At 37.5% G+C, this 15,194-nt stretch overlaps 1 long non-coding RNA gene across 2 annotated transcripts in view; it reads right to left on the bottom strand.

Moving 5' to 3' along the window:
* Positions 1–14,905, bottom strand: part of LOC116911763 — a 256,137-nt gene extending 241,232 nt beyond the window's left edge. For both annotated transcript variants that reach the window (XR_004389339.1, XR_004389338.1), the window contains exon 1: positions 14,812–14,905. This is a non-coding gene — a long non-coding RNA (uncharacterized LOC116911763). The remainder of the gene's footprint in view (positions 1–14,811) is intronic.
* Positions 14,906–15,194: the final 289 nt, after the last annotated feature.

Consider the following 15,194-nt stretch of genomic DNA (forward strand, 5'->3'; position numbering starts at 1 on the left):
TTATACAAAAATGAAAAGAAGTAAACTGTTTTAAATTAGACATTATTCTGGAATTTAAAATTATAAATGCACAAACCAGTGTAAGGAGTGGTTTACATGTGAAAAATTTTCCATGAGATCTCTCTGAAGTTAATAAGTCCACAGATGTTATTATCATCTTCTGAACATGCAAAATTACCTTTGCTGTGCAGGAGGCATCCTTGAAAATGAAGGCTACCTCCCTTTAATTCTCTCCTTATTCCATAGGGTTTATCCCAATTGCTCAATATTGAACCCAGCACTTGGCCAGTTCTTGACCACTGAGCTACATTAAGGCCTGTTATTTATTTATTCAAATGACCAACACAAGATTCAAGTTATTATATACATCACATTAACGTGAAGTTATCACCCAGTCAAGCATTTGGAAAAATAGAACCAAATAGTTCAATAGATACTTGGTTAGACTTTCTGTGCCATAGATAAGTTTCCTAATGGAACAAAAACATTTTTAGTGTTACAAATAAAATTTAATTTCTTAAAAAGATTAGTTTTATTTTTATTTGTATGCTTATATCAGTGTATGCCTGCATAAACATATGCCAGTGTGAGTGTGTGCATTGTACATGAAGTTGCCTACAGAGGCTGTAAGGAGAAAATAAGAGTCTCTGGGGCTAGAGTTACTGGTGGCTGTGAGCTACCTGACCTACCTGCTCTGGTGCTGCGGGCCAATCTTGGGACTTCTGAAAGAGCAGCAAGCATTCTTAACAAATAAGACATCTGAACCACAAACACCTTTTCAGTTCCCTCTCCTCGTCTACCTTCAAATCTCTCCTCTCCTCTGTTCTCTATCCCTCCCCTTCCTCTCTCTTTTGTCCCCACAAAAGGGTGGCATTTGCCTGAGTTTGTGCATGTATGTAGAAGCCATCAAACAACTTTGGCTGTTTTTCTCTGCCATTCTCTGCTCTATTGCCTTGGGAAAGCGTCTCTCACAGAAACTTATGCGATACTGACAGTTCAGTATCTTTCTGTTTCCTTTCCTCATATCGTCGTGGTCACAAGGGTACACACAGTTGTTTGTGTATTCCATGGAGGTTCAAAAGCAGACCCCTGTGTTTCTACCCAGTCCCAAGTAAATTTCTTTTATAATAAACCTTGGTTATTTTCTGGTTGAGGGCTTTCAAAAATACATTGACCTCTTGACTCTAATTATATTCTTCACCCCTCTTTCCTCAGAAACATTGAAGTCTTTTCCATTTGGCTAATGAAGATGCCCTCCAGCCTGCACCACTACCTGCCAGCTAGTTTTTCCCCTGCACAATCTTTAACTGTTTTCTTTTTGATAAAAGGCAACACCAAAGCAATGCAAAGTTAATTAGTGTTAACTCCAATTAGGAAACCAATCACTGCTATGTTGGCATAATCAGAAAATGTGGCTCTAGGATTTACGATGCTCCCTTATTCTGTATTGTTTGAAGTCTTACTTGGGGTTTTTCATTTACACTATGAATTACTGTCACTATTGTAGGACAAGTTATTCTGTATTTGATGTTCTTCAGAATAGACACAACTAAATAGAACAATCTGTCCCTACTGGTTAAGCACCACGGCAACAATTCTATGATCTGTAGGATTTCAAATCTGACATGTTAGTTGCAAAGACATAGCTTTTTCCCTGAGTATGTATCAGTATGATGGATGTCAGAAGGTAGGTTGTTACCTTTGGGGGATTAATGGAAGGCACTGGGATTTAACCTTGACAACAGTCATCTCCTCAAGATACCCTTGTCCTGCACTTAATGTGCACAAATATCCATCTGCATTAAAAATAACTAAGTAGGACTGCCACACTCACACAGAGTTCTGTGGTGTCCTTAGGGACGCCTTTTTTATGTGGGTCTGATTCTGGCTTCCTGCTGCCCTTTTGTGGCAGTAGAATAGAATGAAGATTAATATCTAAATAAGAAAAAAAGTCCTGTAGAAAAAGGATTTGAAATCTTTCCCCACTGAGGCTATATATAACAAAATTGAGCATGTACAAACAATGACTCCATCTATATCTACTGAAGAAGGTTTAGTCTCCCTATCCCTGTCTTTGTGTCTCTGGTCCAATTCTGTGTTCCAGGACACCTGAAGATGCAAATAACAATAGGTGTACAACCTCTATATACTTTGATGTGAAAAGTTTTATTTTTGCAATAAAAAACGTACTTATCATTTTGATTTTGTGGCAGCATGAGACTGAAGAAAATGTGAACAGAGGTTTTGGAGAGATCTATACCTTCAACTGAATCTTCTGCGAAGTTCCTTAGTTCATGGGAACTTTGGGGATTGTGGAGCAATTGACATGCTTCAGCTCAGTACCAGATTAAATTGTATCTTAGACTTTATTTAGCCTCATTAATAGTCATTCTTTTTCTTTTTCACCTTGATGTCTGGTCTAACTTCCCTGTGACTATCAGGTGAAAACTTTTGGTATATATTAACTTAAGAAAATGCTAATTTGGTTGAATTCTAACAAAAGGTATAACTAACTGTAATAATTTGGTTTCCAGAACTAAGCAATTTGCTTGTCTAGATTCTTGACTAACTGCCACCATGACCCACAGGAATGGCTACCATCACCTGACATTCTTTAACTGAGCACCAGTAGGTTATCTTCAGCAACAGCTAGCTATGGGATGAAACAAATCAAAGAAACTTTTAGTTTCCCATCCACCAATCTGCCATGACTTACTGCTCCTGACATACTGCTACCTGCTTCCTCTTCTGTTGCATTAACATGTCTAAACCAAGCTCTTACCTAAAAGGGACAGTCTGGCTGATCATTGTCCTTGAACATCAGACCCAGAGCCTTTCATTATTAGTTTGGATTGAAGTACATCTTCTCAATTACAAGATATTATTTCCAATTTTACTAAGTTTTATCTTCAATAATGTGATCTTTTTATCTTATTTAAACTTTCACCCTCTAATCTCTCTCTCTCTCTCTATCACAAGCTATGAAAACAGGACCAGCTATTGTAGGATCAGCTGTGGTTGCCACACATACAAAACAAGTTCTTTGTTCTATGCTACTTCATTTCAATAGTATTCATTTTATAATCTATACCTAACTTTGAGGGTGTCAGCCACTTGTGTTCACAGTCTATACCCCCAAGAAGTAGGGACTTGAAATTCCTGTTCTTGAAAAAATAATTAAAGTAAGTAAATTATGGTGCTGAGAGACGCCCCTGCAGTTAAGAGTGAAAGCTGTTGTGGCAAAGAACTTCAGTTCAGTCCTCACCCTCTCCCATCCCACACACTCACAACAGGTTACAACCACCTGTAACTCCAGCTCCATGGAATCTGATGTCCTCTTTTGGCTTTTGTAGACACCATCACTCATAAGCACAAACCCACATGGAGAAACACGTGTCCATATATAATTTAAAATAAAATACTTACAACAGCCAAATAATAATGAGTAAGAGATATCATAAAAGGAGATTGTATTTAATATGGCTTCATTTTCAAGAGAAACAAAGAGATCCAGTGTTCCTCTCAAGGTCCATCTTCGGAGTCCTACAGTGACTCTGTGGTTTAAATAAAGAAATTCTGTTATGCACATTTAAGTGTGCCCACATACCGCTGACTTGTTACTATCTGGGCTTCAGAATTATCCAATAAGGTATTCTGACAAGTTCTAAATCTGTTTCTGGGAAAGAAGTATTCCCTCTGGCTGCAGGGTTTTCCCTCTTTCAATATGACATTTCTGGGGAAATTCTCAATTTTTGAGTCCATTGTTTCAAATATCTGTTAGCCAGATTAAAAGACACGAGCATTTTCAAATATCATGTTTGCAAGGTGATCACTTGCTTACTATCCTGAGTCTTTATACAGTTCAACCGCTAGGTCTCTAAGTTCATGATGGCCAAAAGAGCTATCCCTTGGCCAAAAGAGCTATCCAGGATCCCATCCATCAACTTCCACTCCTTACTATAGCACTTCCCACCCTGGAAGCACAGCTGTTATTGTGTGACATGGGACAATGGAAGAATAAGTGATGAGGTTTAAGAGTAACTTATTATTTAAAGCATTGCAGATACCATCCGGCTCTGCCAAATCATCACTCTGGGACAAGACAGATGTCATGCCATGTGAGCCCATGGCCAGGCTCACAAGAAAACCACTGAGACTCTGGGATGGCAGCCAGTGAGACTTGTCAACAATGTGAATAAAGGAGTTTGGAGAGGTCCTTCCTTCAGCTAAGTCAAGGCATAGTATGGCCACCTCTGCCATCTCAGTCATCACAGAAAGTATATCATGCTGGCCCTCTAAAGCCAATACCTTCAAGAATTCTAGACCCAAAACATTCATACTCACAATGAATTACTGTTGTTGGTCATTAGTTTGGTATGAAGTCAATAGAATACAGCCAGTCCTATTTGACAGTGAGAACATTTCGCTAATATAGTATTTTATTGTATCCTCTGTAAGGTTGAAGTGATTTATGATAAGATGAATCATAGATGAATAATGTGTGTAATCTTATTAAACAATGAATATAGTTTCTTCTACATAATAAATTATAATATATTCATTTAATAAAACTTCTGTGATCAGAGATGATAATAGGTGGCTCAGTCCATAAAGTATTTTCCCTCCAAGCATGAGAGTTTCAGTTTGTATTCATGGCATATATGTAAAATGTTGGGTTTGGGAGTGTACAAATTTTGAATATCAGCACTAGGTAAGTAGACACAAGCAAATCCTTAGTCCTTGATAGCCAGATAGTCTATCTTAACTAGTGAGTTCTAGGTTCAGTCAGAGATTTTATCTCAATAAATAAAACAGAAGTGTGGTTGAGGAAGACATAGGACATTAACCTCTGGCCTCAACATGCTCACTTGCAAACATACATACATACATACATACATACATACATACATACATACATACACACAAAAACAAACACAGATATACAGTCTCAAACGTACACATATATACACACATGTATGATACACTGGCATATATGCATGCAAGAGGGAGGGATTTACTTAACTAAAACCCATCTATATATTTATATACATAGGTGGCTGTCACAGCAACGCCTACAACAAATGACCTGAATGTTATAACATATGCAAAGCTGTACAAGCAGATCATTTTCAGACTCCCCACATACTCCTAAAGCATAAAACAACTAGAGCTGGACTGGCAAGATGGTTCAGTGGGTAAAGGCAATTGCTGTCCAATCTGATGTCCCAAGTTCAATCCCCTAGACACATATGTTAGAAAGACAGAAAAAGTGGTCCTTTGAATTACACTCATGTAACATGACATGCATGACTGCCCACATATATACTCATAAAATAAATAAGTAAATATAATAAATATTTAGGAAAAATGGCAAATCCTATTTGAAATTTGGTGTTTCCATTTGGGATGAACTGATGAGTATGTGAGTCGCTAGTTCACAAAATGCAGATCAGCTTCCAGGACACTTCTTCAAATTCTCTATTCCTCTCCCTTCACTGTGCCTTTGTATACCTACATAGTTATACAAATGAACAAGTGTATATAAACTATACTAATGTCGTATTATCAGCTTGCTTCAGTAAGCAGAAAGTTTAGTAGGCAAACAATTTGGAAACAGCAGCACAAAGCAGGAAAGAGCAAGCAAAACTATTTGAGGATTAAGAAGCCATACCATGGGGTTCGGGATTTAGCTCAGTGGTAGAGCGCTTGCCTAGCGAGCGCAAGGCCCTGGCTTCGGTCCCCAGCTCCAGAAAAAAAAGAAAAAAGAAAAAAAAAAAACTGAAGCCATACCACACATCCAAATATAGACTGTACTCCCAGTAATATTAATATTGCATGTGTTTGTGTATGTCGGCACACATATATGTGCATGCTATATGAGGATCTCAGGCATGCTACTCTCTCACTCTCTACCCTATTCCTTTAAGACAATATCTGCACTGAAACTGAACCCAAGCTGGCAGCAAGCCAGCTAGCCCCAGCATCCTCCCGTTTCCACCTCCATTCCCTTAACTCTAAATCATAGCAATAACTGCTTATACAAATAGGTTCTGGGGTCTGAAATCAGGTCTTAATACTTGTACAGAAAATACTATTATCCACTGAGCCATCTCCCCAGGTCTATCTGTAAGTTCATCATTAACAGGATTAGTCAAAATAGCAGTACACCCCAAATGTCTGAAGCTTAATGGCCTAGACTATCCAATGGCCAGACTGTACTCCCACAGACTTCTTAAAAATGTCTGGGTAATTGTAAAGCACTGAAGTATTAAGACCCAGAATTTAATTAGATAATTCACTAGAGAAGAGTTACTTTTTCAAGCAGTAGTGCGTGCCTGATTCATTTTACAGCTATTACTTCTTAGTTAAAAAAGATATTTATCATAAAGAGGACTTTGTCTATAGACCTACAGGGTAGTGTGGATGCAGCCAAGTCTGAATAGCAGCAAATACACTCTACAGAGCATGGAGTGTATCGAACAGAGAGCAATATGCCATGAGGAGCAGACCTGTACATGATTGTGTGTGCATGTGTGCAGATCTCTCTCTCTCTCTCTCTCTCTCTCTCTCTCTCTCTCTCTCTCTCTCTCTCTTTCTCTCTCTCTTCCCATCTCTCTGTCTCTCTGTCTCTCTCTGTTTCTGTCTCTGTCTCAATTATAATAAGATGGTTTAGTTTAATTTGTTTAAAATACAACTTATGCCATTTAGATAGTACTGTTTAAGGAATAATTTGAATATAAAGATGAATAATGTCTAAGCCTAGAAAAAGTCACAAATACCACTTAAGAATCAAAAATAATGTATGGCTGGGTTCAAGACTGACAAACATGAATTCACATTATAAACACAATATTGACTCTTGCAAGTTATCACTGCCTTCTCTTTATGCTTTGTTACATATATATATATATATATATATATATATATATATATATTCAAACACAAATAGAATGGAACAAAATTAAAACTACAGTATATACAATAAAAATTTCATTAACTTCTTAATTAATTAGAATTCAGTATATAGTATTTACACATTGATCCTTGATGGATTTTGAATTGATGTTCTAGTGATAGAAAGGCCAGCACAGCTGCAACTTTAAGAACGGACCCAGGGCCATGCCAGAGCAAAGCCTCCAAGTAAAGTGGCAAACATTTTTGATACCGCCTTCTTCTTAGAGAATGGTATTGACATCCCAGTTATGAGAGCTCTATGAGGTTTCGGCTAATGAATATGAGAGCTCTATGAGGTTTTGGCTAATGAATACTATTCCCTCTTGGATGGCCCAACCTGAGCGCTCGGCAGTTTGCTCTGACTGCTATATACTCGCTTCAGTGGAGGTTACAGGAAAGTCAGGATGCACACAGTAAAAGGGGAGAGAAAAGGAAAACGTGTAATCAACATAAACTGTTACTCATGTGCGTAGTTTCACAGCTTCTGTGAGCAGTGGAGAGGACCACCCACGGTACTAGTGTAATATAGGGTATATTAGTAAAAAGAATCAATCTGTCATAGAACTGCTGAGAACCATAAATAAGAAATATTTGATAAGGAAGAATGTATGCCTAAGAATATACTTCATGAGAATATATCAAATGCAAAATCAAAAAAGCTAAGCAGTAAAATTTAAACACTGGTCTCCCATGCCAGTTGTTACAATGGAGTTCAGCAAAGCTTTGCTTTCTTAATCCAGATGATGGTTGTGGACGTTTGCTTTACAGAATCCCTCAGGCTCCAGTAAAATATATATGAATAAAATTTCTTTGATATGTCTTTGATACCCCTAAATATTATGCATAGATAATCTGAATACAAACGTGTATTTCTTTCTAAATTCAAAGCATGAGTCATTCTGTGACATGTAATTCTAATTACACATTTATCTACCTGTTTTATTGTATGTGTTTGCACATGTGTGTATTTGTAAGGGTCCAAAAGCATCGAGGAATGTGTGCAGAGGTAAGATGAAAATGCACATGAATATGCTTTCTCTTCAGTATGTGGATCCATAGAACTGAACTCAAGTTATCAGACGTGGTAGTAGGTGCCTGTATCCACTTAGCAATTTCCATCCACACACCTATTATCTGGTAAAACTATGCATATTCATTTATCCTTCATCTTGTAGCTCGTGACCTTAGTGTGACCTGTTGTTACCTGCCCTGACAATAAACAGCGTGTGTTTTGTACTTTGACATGGAGCCTCATGGACTTTGGAGATCTCCTGGCCTCTAAGCCCTGTCTATCAGCTTAAAGGTCAGACTGAGATGGTCTGTTTAGAGAGCCTATATGTTGCAAATGCATTTTTCCCATTTAAAAAAAAAATGGTTGTGAGGACTTTCCAGGGTCCACATTTTGGATCCCAACTCCTGTCTGTGTCAGTAATTAATAAGTCTCGGAGTGTGTATTGATCAATAATTGACACCTGACTGAGATTGGTGTGTGAGTATGTGGGTAATATCTGGACCCTAATAATATGCAAATCTAGTCTGGCAAAATAAGCAGCAATTTTGGAGGACAAAGTAGGTCAGAGAAGAGATAAACTTCATGCAGCAATAGGTGAACAATTCAGGAACAATTCAAGAGAGAGAGAGAGAGGATTTGAAACAAGAGAGAGAGAGAGAGAGAGCTTTTGGTTTGACATGCACTTCTGAAACCTCAAAGCCCACTGCCATTGACACACTTCCTCTAAAAAGGACACACTTTATAATCCACTAATCCTTTCAAGTAATTATTCTCCATGATGATTGAGCATTCAAATATTTGAACATATGTGGGGAATTCTTATCCAAACATCCACAGGAACATTCTCTGTTACCATTTGGAACAAACTGACATTGGACATTCCCCCAAGACAGATAAGTGCTCAATACAGACAGGGATGAGATATTCATGAAAAAGATATCTCAGTGTGTTCAGTATGTGAGCTGCTTTTCTATTTTTAACCTGTCTCATTCACAAATCTTTAAAATTCTACAAGATTAGCATGAATAAATTAATATGTAAACAAGTACAAAAACCGTACTCACCTATTCTGGGGAACTCACATTAGCAAAAAGTTCAAATTTATATAATTTACATAGTTGATGAAATAAATTAAACTTGAATTTTTATAAATTCTAAGTTTTAGAAAAAAATTTCGAATACATCTTTTCACTAATTAGATGTTTTTATTTTGAGTTAATTATAAATTCATACGTAGTTATAAAATGTGCTTGGATGGAAATGCCACTTATCATTCTGCTAGTTTCACCTAATGTGTAAGAGCGGGTGAGATGGCTCCGTATGTAGTCAACGGTGCTTGATACCTGGTGGCCTGAACTACATCCCTGGGATACATAGGGTGGAAAGAGAGCAATGACTTCTACAAGTTGTCTTTTGACCTTCAAACGTGCTGTGGCCCATACATTTCCACATATGGATATATGTAAGTAAATAAATGAATAAAGCATGAAATCCAAATCATTCTAAATATTAACCAATGCAGTCTTTAAACGGTATTGTGTGAGAATCCATGGTCCTGACAGAGTCAAGACACAGAACATTTTTCTCCCCACTAAGAGCAAACAAACTGCTACACAAAGTAAAGAGAATTCTTCTCACTTTTCTCCTTATGCCTGAAAAATTCTTTCTCTGTCTTTCATCTTTCAACATTCTTATTTCCAGAGTGTTATGTAAAGGGAAGCATACACTCAGTAGGTTTTAAAACTTCTGTGTAGCTCTGCAGAGTCACCCATGGTCTTGGATAACTCGAGGGTTTTTTTTTTTTTTGTTTTTTTTTTTAATTTTATATTTCTGAGTTGTATACTATGCTTGGTTCTATAGCCATTTAAATGTTTACCAGTGAAAGAATATCTGGGTTATTTAAGGTGATAAATAGGGTCTCATGCATCCCCAGCTTTTATCAAATTCTCTGCGCTGCCAAGAACCTTGAACTCTGTATCCTCTTCCTCTATATCCTGAGTGCTGGGAATATAGGCATGCACCACCATGTTTTATTTATGTGGTAGTGTGATTAAATACCAGGCTTTACAAATGCTAGCAGAGCACTCTGTCAACTAATTGAACTGTATTCAAGTTCCCCAGGAAATAAATAAAAATAAAAGTACAGAGTTTTAAGGCAATCTTGGGCTACATAATAAGACCTGTGTTAAAGATTAGTAAGTAGGGCCAAGAGAGATGCCTCAGTGGTTAAGAGCCCTAACTGCTCTTCCAGAGGACTAGCTCAATTGCTACCAAACACCTGGTCACCTGGTGGCTGTGATAGGATCCAATAGTGTCAGAAGACAGGTACAATGCATAGATAGATAGATAGATAGATAGATAGATAGATAGATAGATAGATAGATAGATAAACAAGTAAACTGGAAAATAAATAGTAAATACTGCTGTAAATATGTACTTAATAGCCCAGAATGAATCTAAGTTTCATGTCACTGGAAAAACTGCTATGGCGTGCACCTTCTGGTTTAGGTGGTAACAGAAGATTAATTATTATAGACAATTTCATCAAGATACAAAACTTACCAAGATTAAGCTTTACTCTCTTACACAATCCCAGAAAAAACATTTAGCTGATATAACAATATTGAGGTGATCTAATTTTTCTTTCTGCTCACTTCATTTGAGGTTAGCACTATTTTGATGTGTTTTGATTTATTCTAACTGATCCACTTTCATAGGTATGTGGTGACTGATACAGCATTTCTCAATTTCTTTTTGGGTGTGGGTTCTTTTTCTTTTCATATAGTTGTTTCCTCCCTGTTGTTAAGATTTCCAACGAGATCATCCCCATGTGTGGGATCTATTAGTTAATTTTCTGGTGCTCTGATAAAACATCATGTTCAAAAGCAACTTGTGGAAGAGAGGGTTTATTTGGCTATGCTTTCTTTCTTTCTTTTTTTTTTTAAGATGTATTTATTTATAAGTACACTGTAGCTGTCATAAGACACACCAGAAGAGGGCATCAGATCTCATTACAGATGGTTGTGAGCCACCATGTTGTTGCTGGGATTTGAACTCAGTACCTCTGGAAGAGCAGTCAGTGCTCTTAACCGCTGAGCCATCTCTCCAGCCCCTTGGCTATGCTTTCAAAAGGATAATTACTCATCATTGTAGGGAAACATAGCAGTAGGAATTAGCCAGGGGGTGGGGGCTGAAGCAGGAAGCTATGAGATATGTCTTAACCTCAAGCACAAATCAGAGAGAAGACACTGAAGTGAAATTTACTAAGTTATAGATTTACGAATCTCATTCCCAGTGGCACACTTCCTCTTGCAAGGCCACATCCCCTTAACAGCTCCAAATAGAACCAAAAACTAGGGACTAAATGTTCAAATACTTCACCTTGTGGGGGACATCTGTCATTTCAAACTACAACATGAACCCTTTATCAAATTTGTTATTGCAGATATTTCTCTCAGGTTTTAGCTTGAATTTTTATTATCTTAATGCAACTTTGCATAGAACCGCAGTTATCAATTTCATAAACGTCACTATTAGTACATAATCTAAGGATCGTATTTTCCCCTCGTTCCAGACACTAGATTTAATTTGGGTCATTTTTACTGTTTCTTTTTCTTATTTTTTTTTTAAAGATTTATTTATTTATTATATATAAGTACACTGTAGCTGTCTTCAGATACACCAGAAGAGGGCATCAGATCTCTTTACAGATGGTTGTGAGCCACCATGTGGTTGCTGGGAATTGAACTCAGGACCTCTGGAAGAGTAGTCGGGTGCTCTTAACCGCTGAGCCATCTCTCCAGCCCTCTTTTCTTATTTTTTAATTGGATTTTTTTTATTTACATTTCAAATGTTATTCTCTTTCACATTTCCCAGACATAAGCTCTCTATCCCATCCCCTTCCCCCTACTCTTATAAGAGTTTTCCCCTCCCCATCCACCCCCTTTCTGCCCCCCTCGACATTCCCCTACACTGGAGGGTCCAGCCTTGGCAAGACCAAGGGCTTCTCCTTCCGTTGGTGCCTAGCAAGGCCATCCTTTGCTACATATGCAACTGGAGCCATGGCTCAGTTCATGTATAATCTTTGGGTAGTGGTTTAGCCTCTGGGAGCTCTAGATGGTTGGCATTGTTTTTCTTATGGGGTTGCAAGCCCATTCAGCTCTTTCAATCCTTTATCTAATTCCTCCAACAGGGGTCCTGTTCTCAATTCAATGGTTTGCTTCTAGCATCTGCCTCTGCATTTGACATGTTCTGGTTGTGTCTCTCAGGATACATCTATATCCGGTTTCTGTCAGCATGCACTTATTAGCTTCATTAATTTTATCTAGTATTGGGAGCTGTATATATAAGGGACACATGTGGTGCACGCTCTGAATTTTACTGTTTCTTTACTCACAACATATACATTTATATTTGGATCCATTCTGAATTCACATAAGAGATGAAGGTAGTGTAGATGACATTTTCACTTAATTTTTTTCTGTTCTTTTGTCTTCCTTCCCTTCTTCCCATCTCACTTTCTTCTATTCTACTTCAAAAGCCTTTGTTACCTTTCACTTATGTATTTTAAGTGTGTTTGAGCACCTATCAGTATAGATGATATCGGAGGAAAACTGGTGTGAGCCAGTTCTCTTCTTCTACTACATGGGTTCCAGGATTCAAATTCAGATCATCAGAATTGATGTAAAGCAACGTACCCAGTAAGCTATTTACAGGTCTCTTACTTTCTTTCTGCTTATAGATATCTAATCATTCCAGCATCATTTGTGGAAAAGACTATACTTTATTCATTAAAGAATTTTTATTCTCTTACATACATTCAAGAGAACCCATTTCTGAGTTCAAGATTCCCTGTTATTGCTATTAGTGTTTATCTTGTTGACAGTTCTAGTCTTGATTTTGATGACAACTACCACATGCTAACATACCAATGTTCATTCAGTCAGAAAGCTGGATCTGCACATAAAGGCATTTGTCAACAAGTCTGCATTCAATATTTGAGACCTACAAAGTAGAATGAGAGGAGAAACTCCCATAAACTGATAATAACACAGGTACCATTTTAAACACACACACACACACACACACACACACACACACACACACACACACGCACACACACACACCCAAACATAATCAAAACTAAAATTTTGTTCTCTCTTTTATACACCACAAGCCAAATTTAAAGTCTCTTAGCACTATTTTGCAACCTTGTATCATATTTTAATGTTTTCACATATTCTTATTAAAAACATATTTTTCTCACTTTAACAAGTATCTGATAAAAATCTGCAAATGAAAGAAACACAAAGAAAACACCAGTCAGCCAAAAACACAGACTGTTAACAGGGAAAAAAGCCTGTAATGATAATGTCACCATCTTTTTCAGAATAATTTATTTTTCAGTATGAATATAAACTTTAAAATACACATCAGATGTACACTCCAAAAGGCTACTGCACTAAACACCAAGTCTTCTGAACTGCGAAATGTCATGTGTCCGAAGGCTTTTGATGCATTATATGAGGTTTCCTGCCTTAACTCCATAAACTTTTATTGTCTGTCCTCAAGCTCATAAAACTTCCTTGAGTAATCTCCCATCATTTATTCACTATAGAACTAATGTGCCGAATTGCCTGTTAACACTTACATTGCTTTCTAACTGTGCAAAATATATTTATATACAAAATACTCACTTGTCTCACATATGCCCTTTTTTGTTTTTTTTTTAATTTTTTAAAATTTTATTGGAAATACTGTTATTTACATTTCAAATATTATTCCCTTTCCTGGTTTCCTGTCCATAAGCACCTTCCCCTTCTCTCCCCCCCCTTTTTCTATAAGGGTGTTCCCCTCCCTTCCCCCTCCACTTCTTCTATAAGGGCATTCCTCTCCCCATCCACCTCCCCTTCAAAACCCCTGCCTGGGTATTCCCCTACACTGGGGATCCAACCTTGGCAGGACCATCCTCTGCTACATATGCAGCTGGAGCCATGGGTCAGTACATATATAATCTTTGGATAGTGGTTTAGTCCCTGGGAGGGGACTAATTATGCTCTAACTTTGGAGTAGAATAATAAAACACCGACCAAGAAAAGATTATCATGGTTGTTGAAAGTTAATTTAGTTTGTTGTTCTACTTTCTGACACTGCATAGATGAAATCAAATGCCATCTACAGTGCTTAGTAGACAACTCAGTGGATAACCTGAATACCTGACTTTAAATCCTCAGAATGCCAGTGAAAACTAGACACATAACACAAGGTCTCTGACTTCATTGCTTCTATAGGGTAGTAGGAGCAGAAGACAGGAGAATCCACAGAAGCTCACAGACAGTATGCCTGGTATAAAGAAACAGAAAAAGCAAAGAGGTCCTGTCTCAAAGAAGATGGAAATCAAGGGGCAACACCCAGGTTGTTTCTGATCTCTATATATGTTCCTTGCATGCATATACCTGCATTTATACAAATGTATACACAGACGCTCGTTCAGATATTCAAATGTATGTGTGTTCTCTATGCTCTCTCTCTCTCTCTCTCTCTCTCTCTCTCTCTCTCTCTCTCTCTCTCACACACACACACACACACACACACACACACCACAAATATGATGCAGATATTTTTAAATTACCACATCTGGCAAAGTAGTTCAGTATACGAAGACCCGAATTGCCACATTTACAAGTAGATCCTTCAGATTCACACAAATATCAGCAAAACAGTAACAATAGCAGCAGCAGCAACAACAACAACAACAACAACAACAACAACAACAACAACAAATCCAAACTGCCGTCTCAGGGTCCACAGAGAAAAATTCAGTAGAAGAGTCAGAGTTCCTTTACCTGCTTGACGTCATATGCCAGGAGAACATATTTTAAATCTGGGGAAAGTGAGTATCTGGATGCTTTAAAAGTTACCTAGAAGAATCAAAAGAAAGAAATGATTATTTTACAGAGTTGAGTAACAGAAAAAAATGACTTGAATGTTAATATCAATCATGAGAGAAATATCAATTTGTTCAACATAATCTTCTGAATTGGATAATTTCATTCTTTGAAAAATTAATTTTGTCAATTCAATGATGATTTTATACAATATAATTTGGAATAATACACGTCTCCAAACAACTTTTCCCATAATTGCCTGTTCTGCCTTCCCATCCTTCCTACTCGACATTTACACCAATCTTTCTTTCCTTTCCTTTCCTTTCCTTTCCTTTCCCTTT

This window comes from Rattus rattus, chromosome 10 (genome assembly GCF_011064425.1).
Source record: "Rattus rattus isolate New Zealand chromosome 10, Rrattus_CSIRO_v1, whole genome shotgun sequence".
NCBI lineage: Eukaryota > Metazoa > Chordata > Mammalia > Rodentia > Muridae > Rattus > Rattus rattus.